The sequence below is a fragment of the Schistocerca americana genome, chromosome 3 (assembly GCF_021461395.2).
Source record: "Schistocerca americana isolate TAMUIC-IGC-003095 chromosome 3, iqSchAmer2.1, whole genome shotgun sequence".
Taxonomy (NCBI): domain Eukaryota; kingdom Metazoa; phylum Arthropoda; class Insecta; order Orthoptera; family Acrididae; genus Schistocerca; species Schistocerca americana.
Window position 1 is genome coordinate 783,813,300 of NC_060121.1, and position 24,087 is coordinate 783,837,386.

The window sequence follows — 24,087 nt, forward strand, 5'->3', positions numbered from 1 at the left end:
AATAAAGCAGGGGCTCTAATTCGAGTACTAGACCGTTCGGTGCTCTTGAGTACCGAAACGATCGGCACAGTGGCCTGCCATATGCTCTTTTATCTTAGGATATGGGCGATGTCAGTCCAGAGAGACTGATGCGATTGGTGGAGGGAGCTCCGTTTTGAGGGACCATGGGCGGTCGGCGCAGAAGGACTTTATTTTGTGATATGGATGGGCTGTATTTTGGTCATGCTAGTGAGGCTGCCCGACGTTCTTTCATAAAGAATTTTGGCAGTACACGTAAGTACTATCGGCATGTGCTCTTAGGTAAACAATTAGAGTTGCAATTCTCTGTGGCTGGTAGACCAGCCACCAGAGTTCATTAGCATTATTCGTGTTTAGTGTTGTTACCAAGCCTTTAGCTCTCCTAAGCCGCATGAAAAAGCACTCCATGTTCAGGCCACAAGCGGCCCATCGGGACCATCCGACCGCCGTATCATCCTCAGACGAGGTTGCGAATAGCAGGGGCGTGTGGTCAGCACACCGCTCTCCCGGTCGTTATGATGGTTTTCTTTGACTATTCGGTCGAGTAGCTCCTCAATTAGCATCACGAGGCTGAGTGCACCCCGAAAAATGGCAACAGCGCATGGCGCCCCCAATGGTCACCCATCTAACTGCTGGCCAGGCCCGATAGCGCTTAACTTCGGTGATCTGATGGGAACCGGTGTATCCATTGCGGCAAGGCCGTTGCCTAAGCCGCATGGACATCGTCAGATATTGAGTGACCACAGTGAAGGACACAAATATGCTGCGTACTTGTATGAATTCTGGAGCTCCACTTGACCGGCCGGTCAAATAGGGATATATAATTTCTGGGACATTCAGATACGCTGACAGCCCAATGTTGAACTGCCTGGGAACGTAAGGGCAGAATTACTCGTCGTCTAGGTTTTGGTCGACCACCTCTGGCCACTGCAAGGGAGAATCTCCTACTGTATGTCAAGCACGTCATGACCCCTTCACATCTGTGAGTGCCATCCAAAAACAAGTGACGGACTCGTGGGTCATTCTGTGTCATCCTGCACCATTGGTCAGAGACTAGCAGTAGCCAGACTAGGGAATTACCGTCCCAGGCGTAGGTTGCTGTTAAAATCATAACACAGATGGCAGCGTTTGGAATGATCCCGTGACCGAGAGGCATGGACTGCCAATGAATGGCGATGAATCACGATGTCCACTCCCCGGATGATCGTCGTCGGCAAGTATAGTGACATCTAAAGATTTGATATGGAAAGAGGTCACATTCTTCCAATATTTCGGAGGGACACAGCGGCGTTACCCCTGGCATCAACGTGTGGGGTGCCATCGGGTATTACTTCTGGTTACAGCTGGCAGTGACTGAGGGAACTGTGACTGCTCAACAGTAAACACGAACATCCTGTGTGCTCATGTGGCACTAACGTAGTGCCACTTCTCAACAAGACCACACGGCACATGTTTCTATGAAATGTCTGCATAACGTACCAAAGGCCTTGCTGCAGTGGTAACACCGGTTCCCGTCAGATCACCGAAGTTAAGCGCTGTCGGGCTGGTCTAGAACTTGGATGGGGACCATCCAGTCTGGCAAACGCTGTTGGCAAGCGGGGTGCACTCAGCCCTTGTGAGGCAAACTGAGAAGCTACTTGATTGAGAAGTAGTGGCTCCGGTCTCATAAACTGACATACGGCCGGGAGAGCGGTGTGATGACCATATGCCCCTCCATATCCGCATTCAGTGATGCCTTCGGGCTGAGGATGACACGGCGGCCGACGGTACCGTTGGGCCTTCATGGCCTGTTCGGCTGGAGTTTAGTTTTTAGTCTGCGTGACGTTTAGGTATTTCTGTGGTCAGAAAGATGCCCAGGCCTATCCCGTATAGAACAAGGATGGGAACAGCTCAGACGTCTACTTCGTCCCAGTGGAAGTATCCAGGGTATCGAGGACCACTTACACTGAAGAGCCAAAGAAACTGGTACACCGACACCTGCCTAATATCGTGTAGAGCCCCCGCAAACACGGAGAAGTGCTGCAACACGATGTGGCTTGTCTGAAGTAATGCTGGACGGAATTGACGCCGTGAATCCTGCAGGGCTGTCATTAAATCCGTAAGAGTACGAATGGGTGGAGATCTCTTCTGAATAGCACGTTGCAGGGCATTCCAGATATGCTCAATAATGTTCGTGTCTGGGGAATTTGGTGGCCATCGGAAGTGTTTAAACTCAGAAGAGTGTGCCTGGAATCATTGTGTAGCAATTCCGCATGTGTGGGGTGTCGCACTGCCCAGCTGGAATTGCCCAAGTCCGTCGGAATGCACAATGGACGTGAATGGATGCAGGTGTGCAGACAGGATGCTTTCGTACGAGTCACCTGTCAGAGACGTATCTAGACGTATCGGTAGTCCCGTATCACTCCAACTGCACACGCCCCGCGCCTTAACAGAGCCTCCACCAGCCTGAATAGTCCTCTGCTAACATGCAGGTTCCATGGATTCATGAGGTTGTCTCCACACCCGTGCACGTCCATCCCCTCGATACAATTTTAAACGAGACTCGTCCGACCAGGCAACATCTTTCCAGTCATCAACAGTCCAATGCCGGTGTTGACGGGCCCAGGCAGCGCGTGTCGCGCTGTCATCAAGGGTACATGAGTGGGACTTCGGCTCCGTAAGCCCATAGCAATGATGTTTCGTTGAATGGTTCACATGCTGAGACTTGTTGATGGCCCAGCATTGAAATCTGCAGCAATTTGCGGAAGGGTTACACTTCTGTCACGTTGAACGATTCTCTTCAGTCGCCGTTGGTCCCGTTCTTGCATGTTCTCTTTCCGGCCGCAGCGGTGTCAGATATTTTATGTTTTACCGGATTCCTGATATTCACGATACGCTCGTGAAATGGTCGTACGGGAAAATCGTCACTTCATCGCTACCTCAGATATGTCCCATTGGTCGTGCGCCGACTATAATACCACGTTCAAACTCACTTAAATCTTGATAACCAGCCATTGTAGAAACAGTAACCGCGATCACTGCGGCAGACACTTGTCTTGTATAGGCCTTTCCGACCGCAACGCCGTATTCTGCTTGTTTACATATCTTTGTATTTGAATACGCATCCCTATAGCCAGTTTCTTTGACGCCTCAGGAGAAGATACAGCGACTTCATGACGCCCTTCCCAACGGAAGCAATGCATCCAGGCCAAAGGGGGTGCAACGTCATACAAACAAGGAGGCTCGTATTACGAAGATCTTTATAAGTCTGACTGGTTGTTATAATTAGTGAAATTACAACACATACTCTCTCAAATCACTAAATTTAAATGCGATCCTCTTCCGTTTCAGGGTGCTCTCTTCCTTATCTGAAACCAAGAAGTTTCATTTCATTTCCTCCTCTGCTTCTTTTACAGAAAAATTTGTATTCCACCATACAAGAAAAACGTATTGCTTCATTAAAGTAAGACTTCGAGTTTTAATTTCTTCAAGTAAAGGTTCCAGTCGAGAGGCACGAAAAATGGATGAAGTTTAGATATTTTCGTACAAGAATTGTTTTCATTAATGTGGGGGCTGTACCACTATATTGTACATACATTTGCATACCAAAAATAATTTCTCACATAAGAAATTAAAAATGGTGACTGGAGACCTTGTCGAAATATGCGCTTCGCGGCACGTCTTGCTTTGGGCGAAACGTTGTACGGACTCGCGGCTATTTCTGGAACCCATAAAAATATAACATTCTTAAATTAGAATGAATTTTGGTGGCCATCACGATGGGGATTTGAAATATACTCCGAAAAAGTACCAGCTAATTGAGAAACATGTCATTTTCTTGGCATTAAGTGAATTGGTTAATCTGTCGAGGCTGTAGAGGGCTTCGCGCACTAAAAAATGTTGTTTCGAGAAAAATGCGTTTAAAGTTTGGTGTAACAAAGAAAGTTATTTTTTTCAGTCTCGGCTCTTTTAACAAACTGAGACATCCCTCGCTAGTTCCCGGCCACGCTTTTCCTGTCAGATAACTCCGTGAAGTTTTTGCTGTTTCTGCCTATGACTTTCATGGTCTTCAGAATAGGTGAATAATCTGCGTTGAATATACCTGCAGTTATACATGCTGGTACTTTAACAGTTTTTCATATTTTTGGAACCAGTTTTCAATCGCATGCATTGAAGCTCCCGTTGTCATTTTGCGTATTTGCACAGGTGCATCTTTTAGGCAAATCATTGATCGGAAAGTGGTATACTGATCGAATCTTTTCTTGAACTACTTCATCGATCGCCGACAGCTGCCTACATTTCGGTCGGCGCACTGTTCCATTTGACACGCTGTAGTTTATAAGATAAAATACTTTTACAGGCATAATCTATATAATTAATCGAAGCAAATCATGTAAAAAGATCTGTTTTTTAATCAATGTCTACCAGAACTTACTGTCTGCCAGTACCCTTAATACTCAGTCTTGCAGGCCGTACGAGTGGGTGATTCATTCTGTGCCACGGCCGTTTGAAAACATGTTTGCCAGGTAGGTTTGCAACAGGGTAGTCATGCTGGGGAGTGCTTACGTTATATTGGCTGATGTGATTTGACGTCTATGCTCATCTGGTTCGAGCATCATTCAGGTGTCCGTGTGTGTTAGAGATGGTGTGGAGTGGGAGCTGGTGTGGTTATAGTAGTCGGTGATCCACAGCACACCATACAGTTCCGGGAGTAACGTCTGTTTCACTTTCAATTGCTCGTATACTCGTAGACTGCTTCTCTTCCACGTGATGCAATGCGGCCTCTTCCAATTCGGGTGTGTGGGGCACCAGAGCCATGCCTGCTGGTGGTGAAGGTACCCCTTTCTCGAAGCCGTTGCGTAATTGTGGCGAAAAGGGTTCAAATGGCTCAAATGGCTCTGAGCACTATGGGACTCAACTTCTGAGGTCATCAGTCCTCTAGAACTTAGAGCTACTTAAACCTAACTAAACTAAGGACGTCACACACATCCATGCCCGAGGCAGGATTCGAACCTGCGACCGTAGAGGTCGCGCGGTTCCAGACTGTAGCGCCTATAACCGCTCGGCCACTAAGGCCGGCGGCGAAAACGGTACGCGATGGAGTCGGACGTTGTGGAGAACGATCCTGATAAAGGCGATGAGCAGCTTTTCCATTACCGCGAGCTTCGCCATTGAGAAGGATCAAATTGGTGTATTCTGCAAAATGTGTACTCAACCATGTAGCTCTAACATTTACAGGCACATGAATGGGCTCGAACCAGGTCAGAGATATAGGATAGACGTCAAATGCCGTCAGCCGATCTGACGTAACCAACCCCAGTCTCTCCAATCCCTACTACCCTGTTGCATACCTACCTATCATATATGTTTTCGAACTGTTGTAGCACGGAAAAGCTACGTTTCCGGAAATGAGTTCCTATTCAAAATCTTGTGTACTCATTCCCCTCTAAAAGTCCTAGAAATTTGTAACGGGAATATCAAAACACCCTTAGAGGGGATGCATGAGCGAAAAGCCAGACTGCTTTCGAACCCTCAGCTACAAGGGAGTCCACCTGCTTCAGTATGCACGGAGCTGCGCTCGCCGCTAAGGGCCTGCTGCAGTGACTGAAGTCGCTCCCCTCCCCCCTGCCGACCTGATTCCCCACCCTTTCCCTTCAGTGATCCGTTTCGGAAGCCCCGTCGGCGCCGGCCGTGCCAGGCAGGCATCGAAGCGGCGCTCATTGATCAACGGCGCCGAGCGTCATTCAGCGCCGCCGCCACTCGGTGACGTCACGCGGCGACCACCACCGCCGGCTTCTGAAACACCCACACCCTCTGGACGTCTCTGCAGCGTAATTTGTTAGCCACTGAATCACAGCCGAAATGGCACATTGGTGCAGACGTATTCTTATGTTATGCATAAATTCGTAGCGTTTTCCCATAAGTTTATAAGCACAACAGATACACTACTGGTCATTAAAATTTCTACACCAAGAATAGATGCAGATGATAAACGGGTATTCATTGGACAAATTTATTATACTAGAACTGACATGTGATTACATTTTTACGCAATTTGGGTGCATAGATACTGAGAAATCAGTACCCAGAACAACCACCTCTGGCCGTAATAACGGCCTTGATACGTCTGTGCATTGACTCAAACAGAGCTTGGATGGCGAGTACAGGTACAGCTGCCCATGCAGCTTCAACACGATACCACAGTTCATCAAGAGTATTGACTGGCGTATTGTGACGCCCCAGTTGCTCGGCCTCCATTGACCAGACGTTTTCAATTGGTGAGGGATCTGGAGAATGTGCTGGCCAGGGGAGCAATCAAACAGTTTCTGTATCCAGAAAGGCCCGTACAGGACCTGCAACATGCGGTCGTGCATTATCCTGCTGAAATGTAGGGTTTGGCAGGGATCGAATGAAGGGTAGAGCCACGGGTCGTAACACATCTGAAATGTAACGTCCGCTGTTCAAAGTGCCGTCAGTGCGAACAAGAGGTGACCAACACGTGTAACCAATGGGACCCAATACCATCACGCCAGGTGATACGCCAGTATGGTGATGACGAATACACGCATCCAATGTGCGTTCACCCCCATGTCGCCAAACACCGATGCGAGCATCATGATTCCGTAAACAGAACCTGGATTCATCCGAAAAATGACGTTTTGCCATTCGTGCACCCAGGTTCGTCGTTGAGTACACCATCGGAGGCGCTCCTGTGTATGATGCAGCGCGAAGGGTAACCGCAGCCATGGTCTCCGAGCTGATAGTCCATGCTGCTGCAAACGTCGTCGAACTGTTCGTGCAGATGATTGTTATCTTGCAAACGTCCCCATCTGTTGACTCAGGGATCGAGATGTGGCTGCACGCTCCGTTACAGCCATGCGGATAAGATGCCTGTCATCTCGACTGCTAGTGATACGAGACCGTTGGGATCCAGCACGGCGTTCCGCATTACCCTCCTGAACCCACCGATTCCATATTCTGGTAACAGTCATTGGATCTCGACCAACGCGAGCAGCAGTGTCGCGATACGATAAACCGCAATCGCGAGAGGCTACAATCCGACCTTTATCAAAGTCGGAAACGTGATGGTACGCATTTCTCCTCCTTACACGAGGCATCACAACAACGTTTCACCAGGCAACGCCGATCAGCTGCTGGTTGTGTATGAGAAATCGGTTGGAAACTTTCCTCATGTCAGCACATTGTAGGTGTCGCCACCGGCGCCAACCTTGTGTGAATGCTCTGAAAAGCTAATTGTTTGCATATCACAGCATCTTCTCCCTGTCGGTTAAATTTCGCGTCTGTAGCACGTCATCTTCGTGGTGTAGCAGTTTTAATGTTGTATATGGTTTTAATGGTGTATATATATATTCGTTTACAGTTTGAATTTGGTGCTCCAGTCAGCACAGCCTGAGCGGCGAGGTGAATGGTAGGGCGCTGGGAGCGTTCGCGCAGTAATGAGGCGGCGCGTGGTCGATACAGCCCCTGCCTCTGCCTCCGCGTCCGCCGCCCCCACATCCTCTCCCTCCGCGCTCCTCGCCCGGCGCGCTTCTTTTAATTAACCGACACCGAACGGAAATTAAGAGCTCTTCAAGTATGTACAATCGGGCTTCCCGCGGAAGCTGCGCGCCCGCCCCCCAGCGCCCTGCGAGTCTCCGCTCTGCAGAGAGGCGGGCCAGGCACCTACCTGCTACCGCGGCCTAACGCCTCACCGGGCTGCTGCTCCGCAGCCCGACTTTGTAAAGTGACGGAAGCTCTTTGCTAACGTATGCCGCCGAAAGTGCCTTCGCGGTTTACACTGAGGCTTTGTAAACTCGGCTTAATCTCTCCTTCTATCGATCTTCATCTCTCCTCACTAAAGCATTGATTTAGCAATCTTACTCGTGCGAAACCTAACTAGTGCTTTTCACACTCATCATTCATCGGCGCGTATCATCATCGCAAGACAAGTTCCTACCCCGACTTCTTCAAAAGAAACACAAGAAGAGCACAACGTCTAGTCCATTCTCAGGTGAACAAGGATGACTTGTTTTAACAATCCACTCCTTTTTTCAATTCAAGTTGTTTAAGGAAACCGTAGGAAACATTCTACACGGCCCAATGACATTAATGTGACCACATGATGAAGTCCTGAGTAACCACCTTTTACAGAGCGAACCGCTGCGAGACGTGCAGGAAGACAGTCAAAGTGGTTCTGGGAGGTAACGACGGGGATATGGAGCCGTGCGGACTCCAGTCCCGTGGGCAACTGCATAAGGTTTCTCTGTGGGAACAGGCCGATCGAGGTAGTCGTTCAGATTCCCGAATTGGGTTTCTGGGTTAACGAGCATTGCAGCAGGAGCAGCAGCACTCCGTCTTCAGGCCACAAATGGCCCATCGGGACCATCCGACCGCCGTGTCATCCTCAGTTGAGGATGCGGATAGGAGGGGCGTGTGGTCAGCACACCGCTCTCCCGGTCGTTATGATGGTTTTCTTTGACCGGAGCCGCTACTGTTCGGTCGAGTAGCTTCTCAATTGCCATCACGAGGCTGAGTGCACCCTGAAAAATGGCAACAGCACATGGCGGCTGGATGGTCACCCATCCAAGTGCCGGCCACGCCCGACAGCGCTTAACTTCGGTGATCTCACGGGAACCGGTGTATGGCCGTTGCCTAACGAGCATTGCGCTCTCATTTAAATATGTGGCCGAAAGAGACTATAGGACCTGTGAAACGAACCCTGTCGTCCAGGAACGCGTGCCACAAAGCGCGCAGATTTACCACGAGATGGGGAAATTCACAGGCGTCTATTGTCTATTGGGGCCTAAGTGATGTAGTGTGCGAGTGAGACAGACGAGAACCTGCCTCATAGGAAAACCCAGTAGAAGGGTTTTGTGGCCGAGGAGACGTGGCAGTGTGAAAGGGAAACATTTATGAAAACTATTTAATTCTGTAGTAATGCAGGGAATCAAGCCACAGCAATTTTAATCTACCATCCTCCATAAAATTTCATAGTGATCCCAATAAAACTTGAATATTGATCATACCTATAATAGGTTAGGATTTACTGTTAAAGTGAAATTAACAAGTTTTGTAACAAAGACCTGAATGCTAAAATCTGAACGCTTTGGTCGATCGTAACGATCGACATTTCAAATAGAAGCGCATCATTAAGAAGACAAATAGTGCAAATATCAATTCTGTAACTTTATTTGTTTAAAAAATATAATAAATTGAAATCATCAGTATTTTCAGTTGAGCATGTGATCATCATTTCCTCCACACAAAACACATTGAGCGATGACAGCATGCCATCTTGTTGAATCATTAGGTAATAGAATATCTGTTGTGAAGTTTAGTGCATAATACACTCCTGGAAATTGAAATAAGAACACCGTGAATTCATTGTCCCAGGAAGGGGAAACTTTATTGACACATTCCTGGGGTCAGATACATCACATGATCACACTGACAGAACCACAGGCACATAGACACAGGCAACAGAGCATGCACAATGTCGGCACTAGTACAGTGTATAGCCACCTTTCGCAGCAATGCAGGCTGCTATTCTCCCATGGAGACGATCGTAGAGATGCTGGATGTAGTCCTGTGGAACGGGTTGCCATGCCATTTCCACCTGGCGCCTCAGTTGGACCAGCGTTCGTGCTGGACGTGCAGACCGCGTGAGACGACGCTTCATCCAGTCCCAAACATGCTCAATGGGGGACAGATCCGGAGATCTTGCTGGCCAGGGTAGTTGACTTACACCTTCTAGAGCACGTTGGGTGGCACGGGATACATGCGGACGTGCATTGTCCTGTTGGAACAGCAAGTTCCCTTGCCGGTCTAGGAATGGTAGAACGATGGGTCCGATGACGGTTTGGATGTACCGTGCACTATTCAGTGTCCCCTCGACGATCACCAGTGGTGTACGGCCAGTGTAGATCGCTCCCCACACCATGATGCCGGGTGTTGGCCCTGTGTGCCTCGGTCGTATGCAGTCCTGATTGTGGCGCTCACCTGCACGGCGCCAAACACGCATACGACCATCATTGGCACCAAGGCAGAAGCGACTCTCATCGCTGAAGACGACACATCTCCATTCGTCCCTCCATTCACGCCTGTCGCGACACCACTGGAGGCGGGCTGCACGATGTTGGGGCGTGAGCGGAAGACGGCCTAATGGTGTGCGGGACCGTAGCCCAGCTTCATGGAGACGGTTGCGAATGGTCCTCGCCGATACCCCAGGAGCAACAGTGTCCCTAATTTGCTGGGAAGTGACGGTGCGGTCCCCTACGGCACTGCGTAGGATCCTACGGTCTTGGCGTGCATCCGTGCGTCGCTGCGGTCCGGTCCCAGGTCGACGGGCACGTGCACCCTCCGCCGACCACTGGCGACAACATCGATGTCCTGTGGAGACCTCACGCCCCACGTGTTGAGCAATTCGGCGGTACGTCCACCCGGCCTCCCGCATGCCCACTATACGCCCTCGCTCAAAGTCCGTCAACTGCACATACGGTTCACGTCCACGCTGTCGCGGCATGCTACCAGTGTTAAAGACTGCGATGGAGCTACGTATGCCACGGCAAACTGGCTGACACTGACTGCGGCGGTGCACAAATGCTGCGCAGCTAGCGCCATTCGACGGCCAACACCGCGGTTCCTGGTGTGTCCGCTGTGCCGTGCGTGTGATCATTGCTTGTACAGCCCTCTCGCAGTGTCCGGAGCAAGTATGGTGGGTCTGACACACCGGTGTCAATGTGTTCTTTTTTCCATTTCCAGGAGTGTAGTTACTTTTGTTCTTTATTTATTTATGAGAAAGCACATTCGTGCATCGCTACTGACCATGACATTCAAAGTTAAGAAGGAAACTGTGTTGGTTTTATGTAAAAGAATTTAACTTTTATTATGTAATGGATATTATTGTTACTTTATTTAGAACGTGAAAGTGGCCAAACTTTGATTATTTAAATATGTTAAATGTAAAATACTGTAGAATAAGCTGTAGTCAATCAGATGGACGGCTTCAGGAAAGGGGACTGCCCTAGTCAGTTGAGCGACGATGCTCAGCACGCCGGAAACGCGGCGGGGGACGGGCAGAGACAGGGCCGGTGCACACGCGAAGGCGGACAGTGCTGGTCGAGACACCAAAGGGAACAGTTCGGAGTGAGACGCGAAAGCGAACAGTCGATCTTTAGGCAGCTAGGAACAGAAACGACTTAGAAAATTTCGCGTTGTGTGGTATCGCGGGACTTCGTCTCTGAGCGGTGAGCGGTCACGCGCCTGGTGCGAACTCTAATATTTCGCGTTGTTCAGACGTGGAATTGTAATTCGCAATGAGATTGTGAATGATCGAACCGTCTCAAATGAATATGCGCACGAGTGTAACAGTAATTCTAAATACGACCACTTTCGCTATTAGTTTGCTTTCTGAATAAACATTATTCTAACCAAATCCCAACTGTGTGGCCTACATCATTTATGTGTCATTAATTCAGTTCCAGATATTATTATTACTGTTATTATGTGTTATATTAACTTTGATTTCGCAAACTCACCATCAGCCAGTCAGTTTAACCAAAGGGTCACAAATGTCTAATTTAGGGCGTGTAATCCGACACGTGCGGTTCAACCCCTAGACGAGTTTGAGCCAAGACATTTTGACGAAGAGGAACCGCATGTGAGCCCGAACATCTTTGGGATGTTAGCTCGTAGGTTTAATTCCGGTGAGTTTGGTGGCCAGTCAGTACCGTAAATTCACTCTGGTGCTGTTCGAATTACGCACGTACACTGGAAGCTGTGTGACACATTGCATTGTTTTGCTGGTAGATGCAGTCATGCCGAGGAAAAACAAACTGCATGTGTGGGTGTACATGCTCCCAAAGGATATGTGAATATTTGTGTTAATCCATTGTCCCTTCCAGAATGACAAAATCATTCAGTGAATATCACGAGAAGATTCCACAATCTCCCTCCTCTGACCTACACCCTTCCGACGGTTGTTCCAGCGGGTTTGCTTTCCGACGTTTCACGCCGTACGCGCCAACGGCGACGAATTCGATGGAGTATAAAACGTGATCCATCTGAAAACGCCGCCAGTTGCCACTCAGTGGACTTCAAGTTGCCGGATTGGCGTGAAAACTCCAGCCTTCGCCACCGATGAAAAGCAATCAGCATGGGTGCACTACAGAGGCTCATATGTAGCAGGAAACACTATTCGTAGCAGATTGGTTAATCTGGACGGTCACTTGCTCAACAGTTGCGCGTCTGTTCGTCCTCAACATCTCCGCAGCCATCGTTCGCCCTTGTCATCTATGGTCCGTGGTGCATCTCAGTTGCCTCGGCATCAGTTTTGGATAGCTTCATTTCTCCATGTATGGCACACTTCAACCACGGCGGCACGCGAACTGTTTACAGACTTAGCCGTTTCGGAAATGCTTCCACCCTTGGCCCGAAAGCCAGTGATAAAGCCGTTTTGCAAATCAGACAACCCGCTCCGTTTCAGCATTACGACAACGACTGCACTGTTTTCCACATCCCCCGACACTCTTGATGTACCCTCCGCTGCTACTGCTGCCAGCTGCCGTCTGTGAATGGTTATTGCACGATGTCATTGAACATAGGTCGTGATCACATTAATGTGACTGGACCGTGTAAATGACCGGCTGACTCAAATATCTCGTGAAACGATTTGTTAAATGTATTTAGAGCAACTGAAGACAACGACAGCATGGACAACGGGAGAAACAAACACAAGAATAAAAATAGCCCGGAAATGGTTTTCGCAAACTAGATTAAAATTAAGCTTCCTACAGTTATGATAGAAACGTAAAGTCTACCATTGGTATTTGTTACACTACTGGGCATTAAAATTGCTACACCAAGAAGAAATGAAGATGATAAACGGGTATTCATTGGACAAATATATTATACTAGAACTGACATGTGATTACATTTTCAAGCATTTTGGGTGCATAGATCCTGAGAAATCGATACGTAGAACAACCACCGCTGGCCGTAATAACGGCCTTGATACCCCTGGGCATTGAGTCAAACAGAGCTTGGATGGCGTGTACAGGTACAGCTGCCAATGCACCTTCAACACGATACCACAGTTCATCAAGAGTAGTGACTGGCGACTTGTGACGAGCCAGTTGCTCGGCCACCATTGACCAGACGTTTTCAGTTGGTGAGAGGTCTGGAGAATGTGCTGGCCAGGGCAGCAGTCGAACATTTTCTGTATCCAGAAAGGCCCGTACGGGACCTGCAACATGCGGTCGTGCATTATCCTGCTGAAATGTAGGGTTTCGCAGGGACCGAATGACGGGTAGAGCCACGTGTCGTAACACATCTGAAATGTAACGTCCACTGTTCAAAGTGCCGTCAATGCGAACAAGAGGTGACCGAGACATGAAACCAATGGCACCCCACACCATCATGCCGGGTGATACCCCAATATGGCGATAACGAATACACGTTTCCAACGTGCGTTCAACGCGATGTCGCCAAACACGGATGAAACCATCACGAGGCTGTAAACAGAACCTAGATTCATCCGATAAAATGACGTTTTGCCATTCGTCGTTGAGTACACCATCGCAGGCGCTCCTGTCTGTGATACAGCGTCAAGGGTAACCGCAGCCATGGTCTGCGAGCTGACAATCCATGCTGCTGCAAACGTCGTCGAACTGTTCGTGCAGGTGGTTGTTGTCTTGCAAACGTCCCCATCTGTTGACTCAGGGATCGAGATGTGGCTGCACGATCCGTTACACCCATGCGGATAAGATGCCTGTCATCTCGAGTGTTAGTGATACGAGGCCGTTGGGATCCAGCACGGCGTTCCGCATTACCCTCCTGAACCCACCGATTCCATATTCTGGTAACAGTCATTGGATCTCGACCAACGTCAGCAGCAATGTCACGATACGATAAACCGCAATCGCGATAGGCTACAATCCGACCTTTATCAAAGTCGGAAACGTGATGGTACGCATTTCTCCTCCTTACACGAGGCATCACAACAACGTTTCACCAGGCAACGCCGGTGAACTGCTGTTTGTGTATGAGAAATCGGTTGGAAAGTTTCCTCATGTCAGCACGTTGTAGGTGTCGCCACCGGCGCCAACCTTGTGTGAATGCTCTGAAAAGCTAATCATTTGCATATCACAGCATCTTCTTCCTGTCGTTTAAATTTCGCGTCTGTAGCACGTCATCTTCGTGATGTAACAATTTTAATGGCCAGTAGTGTATTTGTTTTGAGTCGTGACAGTAAGACGTGGACGTTTAATGTGGAAACCTTTCAAAAACTGAGGGTTGCTTCGACATCAGTGGAAATATGCAAGTACTGATTTTGAAAATTCTGATTCATTTATTTCTGTCTCTTTTGTTTTTTATGCTATCAGTCATGTGACTCGTATGATGCGTTCTGCCACGTCTCCCTCTTCTGAGCCAACTTCTCAATATAGGTAATCACTTAGCTCCAAGGTCCTCAATTACTCCTTTCTATATGTTCCAACCGCTGTCTTCCCCTATAATTTTTACTCTCTACCGTTCTCTCTCGTTAGCCCCTAACGTCGTAACTCTTTTCCTATCATTCAGTCCCTTCTTTTAGTGAGTATTTTATGTGTGTTCTTTTCTTTTATCAGGAGAGACATAAACATAAATATATCAGAGAGCGAACTGGAGTGGAAGAGGTAATAATGACTGCAATGAAAATGGTGCTGTGAGCTGGACAGAAAGCGAGGCCAATGGATGGCCAAGGAGGCTTTTTCTCAGTTCCGATGAATCAGAAAAGACCAATATGGCGACCTATTGGAAAGTGCAAAGATGATATTAGAAAACATGCAAGAGCTACCACATTCTGGAAACATTCCCCAGGCTGTGGCCAAGCCACGTCTCCATGATATACTTCCTTTCAGGAGCATAGTCCTACAAGTTTCGCAGTAAAACTTCTGTGAAGTTTGGAAGGTAGGAAATGAAGTACTGACGGAAGTAAATGAGGACGAGTCGTGATTTGTGCTTGGGTAGGTCAGTCGCTAGAACACTTGCATGCGAAAGGCAAAGGTCACGATTTCGAGTCTCGGTCCGCACACTCTTATTTTGCCAGGAAGCTTCAAGGACAACTTAGTTGTCTATAGCTGCATACAGTAATCCATGATCTATAGAAAACATTTATCCAGTTGTGGAGGTGAAATGGGTGCTGATAGCTATAACATATATCGAGAAAACGACAGTTAAAATATTAACATAAGCGGCATAAGCAATAATAGGAGACCATCTGACGGTGAGGCGTATGGGAGTGTAGTAGGGATATAGTAACACACTAAACTGTGAATGAGGAGAGGAAGGAAGGTTCCTCTGATATGTCGTTTTCATTTGCCTCTGTATCCAGATAGAAAGAGAATTCAGACAATAAGGCCCTGGTCTGCAAACAGCTGTAGGTGACCAGATATTGCGTACTGTTGTTAATATAATAGCACATCGAATACCTAAAAGGCAACTGCTCAACTGTCTATAAGATTTATTCGACGCTCGGAGTATCAAAATTACATCAATAGATCACAAGAAGTGCTTCCTCTGTCGCAGAGAATGATCGACACATGCACAGGTATGAGTAGATGCGAAGATTACCGAGGCACGCACATACCAGTGTGGAAAATGCAGGATAGTATAGCAACAATAGGTCTACGAATAGTTGTCGTTAAGTTTGCAAACCCTGAGTTCCTCCGGTGCTGCCAGTAATAGATCTTGGTAACATAAGATGGAAATTATTCTCTTTGTGTGTCACTGTGCGTACTGAACATGTGCGACCTGTGTAGACTTTCCAGATAACGGCTCTAAAATTCAAGGTAATAAATTTAATTGAATTGTATAGGACTGATGGGATATAGGTGATGAAAAATGCTTGGTCGTAAATTTGGAGAAAATTATTTAATTACATAAACGTGTATTAACGAATCTGTCAGCAGTTGCAGTATTTAGATTTGGCGACTAGTTTCAAACCTTACAGATTCATCTTCAAGTATGGCCTACTGAGACTGCACTGGCGGCCTCGTTATCGAGTTTCCAACTAGCGACACGAGCGAAACAAGCCTCTCTTTATATTTCTTTCGAGTACAGTTACTATCATCATGTATCTTCTGTACTTACCAGACTAAACAATGTGGCAACATATGCTTAATAAAATGGTTGAAGAATGGATGTCACAATCCACATGTGCCTCTTAGCAAGTCAAAATCAGTCAGTCAGTCAGTTTGATTCTGACTAAGAGACACGTATGGATTGAGACATTCATTCTACAAATATTTTATGAAGCATGTGCTGCCACTTTGGTGTTTATTATTAAGATCAGGCACTGTCAGTGCACCGTCAGAAGGCCAGGCTTGAAAATAAACCTGTGAGGTTTGAAACTAGTCATCAATTAATAGTTCAAAATGGTTCAAATGGCTCTGAGCACTATGGGACTTAACTTCTGTGGTCATCAGTCCCCTAGAACTTAGAACTACTTAAACCTAACTAACCTAAGGACATCACACACATCCATGCCCGAGGCAGGATTCGAACCTGCCACCGTAGCAGTCCCGCGGTCCCGGACTGCGCGCCTAGAACCACTAGACCACCGCGGCCGGCAATTATAAGTACCGGAACCGTTGTCATTTCCGTTAATAGACGCTGAAATTTAATGAAGTTGCTGGTTTCCTGTCAACGAAATGTTGAAAATGAAAAAAAGAAGAAAAAAAAATTTTTTTTAACTGAAGTTTCACTATCTGTCAACCTGCAACTGATAGTTATGATATAACGCAAGGATGACTTTCTTCTAACTTCCGCTTTTGAGTTTGCTGTTTGATGCGGGACGTGATAAGTACAAAAGATGGCACAATCGTTCGGCTGTGTGGGTTGGACTGAAAGTATAAAGAGTGGCTTGTTTCGCGTTTGGATGCTAAATGGAAACTCGATAACGAGGCCGACAGTGTTGTAGTAGTTCTGGAATCTCCTTTCTATGACGTACTCAGCCGCTACGACGGCACCTGAGGTAATTCGCTTCACCTCGTTACTCGGACCGCTTTCCCAAACGATACCGGCTCGCACCCTTCATTATGTGGTACCTTCATCAAGCAGTTTCATTATTGCCACTACTGGCTATCTCTTCAGCGAAATGGCGGCTGTTCGGACATTTGATGGCAACGATTTTGCCGAGTGTTGGAAGACATGCTCGTTGCTGCCTGGTCATTATTAGGGTTTAACGTCTGTCGAGACGGAAAACGAGCGCACTCCAAAAGAATTGCGATATAAAATCGAGCGATGTTGTACTTGTCTCATAGTTTCGTTCTCGTAGGATTCAGCTGGAGTGGGGTTGGGGCTGGGGTTGTGCAGACGTGGGGCTCAGTTTAACGATTAATTTACTAAACGTAGAAATACTTTGAATAATAGAAATGTAATACAGTTTCAGTAACATAGTATATTCTTTTGTAGTCTGTGAAGAACCTTAAGCAGGGCTGAAAACGATCAGTACAAAAAAAATCTTCCATACAATTAACAGAGTTAAAACACAACCTTTTCTCTAGGATACATAACTGGGCAACAACAATAACAGCTTACAGTGCATGATTCTCGACCATAAACTGTAATTATGAACGGATGCGAGTTCTGTAATTAAACATACGATGCCAAAACAACTCTTACAAGGGAAAATTCCCAGGTCTAGATAAGCGATCTTGGCCTGTATGTAGAGAGGTCAAAATAATGCAGTACGTCTTTATTTCATTTTTGCTCAGTTTCACATTTAAGGCGTAAAACACACCCCAAAAGGTAATTTGGGGCATTACGTTTAGGGGAAATATCTTCGAAACCATGATGTGTAAAAGTTGTGTTTCATGTAGAAGTTGAAATGTTATTAACGTTCTTGAAAACCCTGTCATCATCTTTTGTAATAATTTGAAATTTTGCAAAATAACCCACCACCATTAATTAATTTTGAAAACTAAAAACATTTGTTACAACATGAATTAAAGAATCGTCCACGCCACATCCATTCATGTATAATATAACTCGTTTCTGAAATACCAGTTTTGGAAAATGAACTGAAGGCAATGTACTGTTAGAATATTTTCAATATACCTAATTGAAATATCTATAAATTCATTATTATTATAATTACTTGTTTTACTTATTTTTGATTTACATTTTCAATGATTATTTACCCTTTACATTCATGGTTTTCTTTGTTTTTTTAGTTTACCCTTTCACATATGTGAATTTTATTAATTGAAAATAATAAGTTACTATGAACCAAAATCATTACAATAAAGATAATCTGTAAAGAAATACTTAAAACATAACGTTTTTATGCACCGTGGACTTAAAATGAACGAAATTTCTTCACATAATACACACAATGGACAACACAACACAAGATTCAGCAGGATTCACAAATTGTGGCGGACGATCCTCTAAATATCCTGATTTCTATCAGGGATATTTCAGTACGTTGGTAAACCTCGGACAAGAGAACGGATCATGTACTAATGACTGCAGCTTGACGTGTATTGCTTCTCAAGTGGAGATAGACAATGTAATCATTCAGCAGAACTAGAGATGAAAATCTTTCAAAGTTCTTCTGACATCGGAAGCCGTATACGTCCGACGGCTGTACCTGTAATGTCGAGCCGTTTTGGATCACCAGATGAACAAGTTCCTTGTTCCCAGGTATGAGAAAATACGCCGATAGCACACTGTGTGCAGCTTGTTTCCCAATACAGTTATTTCAGAACAGAAACCAGCTTTATTACAAATTGGTGGATGTGGCTTGAAAGATTCATTAATTTGTATTATAAGAAAAGATTTTTATTTTCAAAATTAATTATTGCAAAATTTCAAATTATTACAAAAGCTGATTATATAGTATTCAAGAATGTTAATTACGTTTCAAACACCCTACCAAGCCACTTACGCATATATCTCAATAAATTCTTATACAATGACGTACGCACTTGATCACTCGCACAGAACAAGAACAAAGTTACTCATCAGTACATACTGTGTGAGCCAATGAGTTACCCGCACGAAATAAAATCACTTTCTGGCAAATAAAATTGATTACGCTAACAGCATGTAATTCAACAGTTTAATCTGCTCTTTCTCGTAGCGCACACCCTCGCACGCCTTGAGTACTGCGAAATAACAACGACAACTTGTCACACAACAACGATATCCGTGCAAACCCATGTTTAATAGCAAATATACCCCGTACACCGCTCGTACACAACAAAGTGCACTGTATCAAGCTCTAAAACACCAGGGAGCAATTGTCAGTTGCTAAAGCGCTCGGTAGCGCTGCTCGTGACATGCAGAAATCCCTCTCTCAGCTTGCACTGGGGTGCAGTCCGTTGGCCGGGGAAAGACACCAGCTGCTCCGTCAGGCTGTGTCCACACTGTGATCGGGACCAGCACTGGCTACTGGTGACGTCCGGCTCGCCGTACCGCAGCAGGCCTGCTCGGCGAGGCTCTTCCTCCTGGCTCCGGCCAGAACTTGCTCGTTCGCCTCGGTGCAGCAGACACCCACCACCCCTCGTTTACCGTCCAGCCTAGGACTCTCACTTCACTACCCAACCCTAAGCAAAGCCCAGGTCGCCAACCTCGGCTGCCTCCACAGGCCTCCGTGCCCCGTGCTGACTTAGAACACATTCTGAGCGCAAAAATAATGAGTTATCCCGAACAGAATGATCTCTTCCGTGCCAACTCAACGGATTTCGGAAACATCGATCATGTGATACCCAAACTGCTCTTTTGTTGCATCATTAACTTAAAGATTTGAATGACGGCAGACAGGTAGATGGGGTATTTCTTGATTTCCGAAAAGCTTTTCACCTAGTACACTACTGGCCTATAAAATTGCTACAACACGAAGATGACGTGCTACAGACGCGAAATTTAACCGACAGGAAGAAGATGCTGTAATATGCAAATGATTAGCTTTTCAGAGCATTCACACAAGGTTGGTGCCGTTGGCGACACCTACAACGTGCTGCCATGAGGAAAGTTTCCAACCTATTTCTCATACACGAACAGCAGTTGACCGGCGTTGCCTGGTGAAACGATCTTGTCATGCCTCGTGTAAGGAGGAGAAATGCGTACCATCACGTTTCCGACTTTGATAAAGGTCCGATTGTAGCCTATCGCGATTACGGTTTATCGTATCGCGACATTGCTGCTCGTGTTGGTCGAGATCCAATGATTGTTAGCAGAATATGGAATCGGTGGGTTCAGGAGGGTTATACGGAACCCCGTGCTGGATCCCAACGGCCTCGTATCACTAGCAGTTGAGATGACAGGCATCTTATCCGCATGGCTGTAACGGATCGTGCAGCCACATCTCGATGCCCGAGTCAACAGATGGGGACGTTTGCAAGACAACAACCATCTGCACGAACAGTTCGACGACGTTTGCAGCAGCATGGACTATCAGATCGGAGACCATGGCTGCTGTTACCCTTGACGCTGCATCACAGACAGGAGCGCCTCCGATGGTGTACTCAACGACAAACCTCGGTGCACGAATGGCAAAAACGTCATTTTTTCGGAGGAATCCAGGTTCTGTTTACAGCATCCTGATGGTCGCATCCGTGTTTGGCGACATCACGGTGAACGCACATTGGAAGCGTGTCTTAGTCATCGCCATACTGGTGTATCATGTGGCGTCATGGTATGGGGTGCCATTGGTTACACGTCCCGGTCACCTTTTGTTGGCATTAACGGCACTTTGAACAGTGGACGTTACATTTCAGATGTGTTACGACCAGTGGATCTACCCTTCATTCGATCCCTGCGAAAACGTACATTTCAGCAGGATAATGCACGACCGCATGTTGCAGGTCCTGTACGGGCCTTTCTGGATACAGAAAATGTTCGACTGCTGCCCTGGCCAGCACATTCTCCAGATCTCTCACCAATTGAAAACGTCTGATCAATGGAGGCCGAGCAACTGCCTCGTCACATTACACCAGTCACTACTCTTGATGAACTGTGGTACCGTGTTGAAGCTGCATGGGCAGCTGTACCTGTACACGCCATCCAAGCTCTCTGACTCAATGCCCAGGCGTATCAAGGCCGTTATTACGGCCAGAGGTGGTTGTTCTGGGTACTGATTTCTCAGGATCTATGCACCCAAACTGCGTGAAAATGTAATCACATGTCAGTTCTAGTATAATATATTTGTCCAATGAATACCCGTTTATCATCTGCATTTCTTCTTGGTGTAGCAATTTTTATGGCCAGTAGCGTACTACATCTACGCTTATTATCAAAAGTACAATCGTATGAGTTATCAAGAGAAATTTGTGATTGGATGGAGGATTTTGTGGTATGGAGGACGCATCATATTGTCTTAGATGGAGAGTCATCGACAAATGTAGAACTAACTTTACGTGTGCCACAGGGAAATTTGTTGAAACCCTTCTTTTCACTTTGTACGAGGGCCAATCAAAACGTAAAGCCCCCTATTCCTTTCGTTTTTTTTAATTCGTCAAGAATTTCAAATGCAACTACGTAGGTTGGAAACCATAACACTGACGTTTAAATCACGAATTTTCAATATAAATGTATTAAACATTTCTTGGCTGTGCGCTCAGCAACCGTGTATGCAAATATATAAAATGTAAGAGGCAGCCAACCGGATGCACACAATTTTTTTTTAACACATTAAGCAGGTTTCGATAGCTCTAAGACTATCTACATCAGAATGGTTAAAGTCACATGAACTCTCATGACAACTTTTAAATTTTATGCAATAGTGCTATCGTCAAATGGCATGGTTTTGTTTCATGATAGCACTGTTGCTGAAAGTTTAAAAGTTGTCTTGTGAGTTCATATAACTTTTATACCATTCTGATGAAGACAGTCTTAGAGCTATCGAAACCTGGTTAATCTGTTAAACAGTTGTGTGCAACCGGTTGACTGTCTTACATATTATATATTTTCGATATAATCTTTTCGTCCATTTTTAACAAGGGCATTCACGTGTTGTAAACGCACGATCCTGCTTCCGACGCCGGTGAAGCACGGACTTCTTGACCTCCTGTTCTTCAAAGCTAGATAGAAGTCTGATGGTGCCAGGTCAGGGCTGTATGGTGGATTAGGCAAGGCTTCTCATCAAATTTTCACAATCTCTTCGGTTGTGTGATGACTGGAGTGTGGTCTTGCATTGTCATGCAAAAGAACATCTGCCGTTGCTTTCGTTGAGCGAAATCACTGAAGACTGTTTGAGAGTTCTGACGTATTGGACAGAATTTATTGTACATCCTAGCTCCAAAAAGTCAACCATAATCACAACCTCTGTTTCCCAGAGTACTGCAACCATAAAGTTCCCTTCGATCTCACAGTTTTGAACCTTTTATTCTTCGCGAGTTTCTCTGACGCTGGGCCTTTGACTTCCTCCTTGATTCTTGTTCAAAAAAATGAACCCGTGTTTAGTCTACGGTCACAATTTTTTCCAGAAACTCGTCTTTCTCCAAATGAAAGTGCTGCAAGAGTTGGTACTCAAGTTGCACAAACCTTTGAGTATCCCAGCTGACGAATAATCGTCATCACACTGCATTTCTTGTCGGAGGTAATGCACACATATCATGTCCAGCGACCCGTCGGTCACCACGAATAATGTTATCTTCTTATATTATCTTTAATCTTTTGTGGAGTCATTGCAGTCAAAGGTCTGGCACTCAACGTTTCGTCAGTAGTCTGTATATGTTTGCCCTTCACCTTCGTCACAGCGGCGAAACCACTGTCTAACAGTGCTAATATCTGTTGTTGCATCACCGAACACATTTTTCACTTTTTCGTGAATGCCGACGGTCGTTTCACATTCTGCATTGAACAGTTCTATCACAGATCTAGTACGAACACTGATGTCAACCGTTTTGCAGGTGAGTGTTGTGCTGTCATCTGTCGACGCAGAAAGTTACCATTGCAGTGTACTGGAGAAGAAGCTTTGCGGAATAACTCCAGATTCAGTTTTTCACTTAACAAACTTTATTTACCGAGAGGAAAATGAAGAGGCAGTACTCTTTGACTGACCCTCGTATGTTAATGGCCTTGCGGACAATATTAGTACATAATATTTAATATATTATTTGCAGGTGTTGCAGTTGCCTATAAAGAAATACTGTCTGAAAGAAGTTGCATAAATATTCAGTCAGTTCTTGATAAGATTTCAAAGTGCTGCAAAGATTGCAACTTGCTTTAGATGTTGAGAAAAGTAAAACTGTGCTCTCTACAAAACGAAAATATGTAGTATCCTACGAGTGTAATATGAATGAGTCACATTTGGAATCGGTCAACTCATATAATTGCCTTGGTGCAACTGTTTGTAGGGATATGAAATACAGTGATCGCATAGGCTCAACCGTGGGTAAAGCAAAATGTAGACTTCAGTTTATTGATAGAGTATTGTGGAAATGCAATCAGTCTGTAAAGAAGATTGCTTACCAATCACTTGTGCGACCGATCCTGGAACATTGCTTAAGTGTGAAGGGCCCGTACCAAGTAGCATTAACAGGGGATATTGAACGTATATAGAGAAAGGAAAGGCAGCACGGATTATCACCTGTTTCTTGATTATTGGAACAGTGTCACAGAAATGCTAAAGGAATTGAACTTACGGGGTGTTGAAGTTGTACATAGGCTGGTCTCGGCGGAGGTTCGAGTCCTCCCTCGGGCATGGGTGTGTGTGTTTGTCCTTAGGATTCGTTAGGTTAAGTAGTGTGTAAGCTTAGGGACTGATGACCTTAGCAGTTAAGTCCCATAAGATTTCACACACATTTGAACATTTTTTGAGTTGTATGTAAACTATCCGGACAAAGGCCACTTAACAAAGTTCCGAGAAGCAGCTTTAAATGGTGACTCTTGGTATATACTACAATATATACTACAACCTCCTATGTGTCATTCCCATATACTACAACCTTCTATGTGTCATTCCCATAGGGATAGTGAGGACAGGATTAGATTAAGGGGATAGACCAGGGTGTGGTTCGATTCATGATTTTTTGCTGTAAAATACCAAACTATAAAACCGACTTTAAACCTTTCTTGTACGCCCTTGAGATTGAATTATGTATT

General features: G+C 45.9%; 1 pseudogene; it reads right to left on the reverse strand.

Annotated features, from left to right (window-relative positions):
- Positions 1-607: 607 nt before the first annotated feature.
- LOC124608825 lies at positions 608-725 on the reverse strand (annotated as a pseudogene).
- Between the last annotated feature and the right edge of the window lie 23,362 nt (positions 726-24,087).